Consider the following 1,186-nt stretch of genomic DNA (forward strand, 5'->3'; position numbering starts at 1 on the left):
TTGTGGAGGAGGAGGAGGAGGAGGAGGAGGAGGAGGAGGAGGAGGAGTGGTTGGGAACTATAAGGGAGGAGCTTGCATGCAAAGCAGACTGACAGTGAGGTAAAGCTGGCACCATTGGTTTCCAAAGGGTCGGTGACATTTTGAACCAATCACAAAGGAGTTTAGAGGAGAAGTTTCAAACAGACGCAATACCAAAGGAAACCACAGGGGGAGACAAAGACAAACATAGGCAGGTTTTCTGTTTTGAATTCGCTAAGTAACTTGAAATATTTATGGTTTCGTTTGCAAATTTGAATATATATTTTCTAATATGGACTATTCACACCTGCTTTTAGAGAGTTTCAAATTTAGTGTCTCCTGATTTTATTTTAGCTCAAGCAACCTTTCTGCAAACTTTTAGTTTGTTTTTGTTCTATATTGATACCATTCTTTAGTAAAACTAGTATTTCTAAAAGGGATTCTGCCTTGTATGCCCAAGTTTTATTCTTATGTGTTGGGGATTACTCTCAGCTACTATCACACCAAATTTTAGCTGAATATCTGTAAAAATGATTGAGTTACTGTCATTTTTTGTATTTCAGGTCAGTTGGCTGTGCCATCTTGATTTGTGCTGATCAGCTGTAGATGTACATCTAATGGTTATTTACTGAGAGGTTTATTAAGTTATGTTCACAAAATTATTTATGATGTGTAACAAAATGCAAATAATATAGATAAAGATATTTATTTTATATGAATTTATGTAAAGGAGCAGTTTCCGTTTTGAGTTCAGATCTTTGACAAACATCAGTGACCTAAAAAAAGCAAACAGCTGCCACAGTGACTTCTCATTCCCTTTTCTTTTCTGACATTTTTTTTTTTTGCCTGTGGTTAAAGCTTGAAACTGCAACACCTGTGTCCTGAATATAGCATAAATATATATAGAATATATCATAGCTTTGTCTGTCAGTAACCTGGTGTTAAGAAATCATGTTAAAATATTGACATTTCAAGTTTGTAATGTTCAAAAACCTGAGAGACAAAATATTAACCATCACTCTGTGTTTACTGGGTTCTTGGTTAAGGCCAAGAGAAACAGTCGGTGTCTCATTAGTAGCTGTAGTTCATGCTGTTCCTCACAGATTATGCAACATAAACACTTTATCTCTCTTCCTCTAACCATCATTATACTGTAGAAATATGATAC

This window comes from Kryptolebias marmoratus, linkage group LG4 (genome assembly GCF_001649575.2).
Source record: "Kryptolebias marmoratus isolate JLee-2015 linkage group LG4, ASM164957v2, whole genome shotgun sequence".
Taxonomy (NCBI): Eukaryota; Metazoa; Chordata; class Actinopteri; order Cyprinodontiformes; family Rivulidae; genus Kryptolebias; species Kryptolebias marmoratus.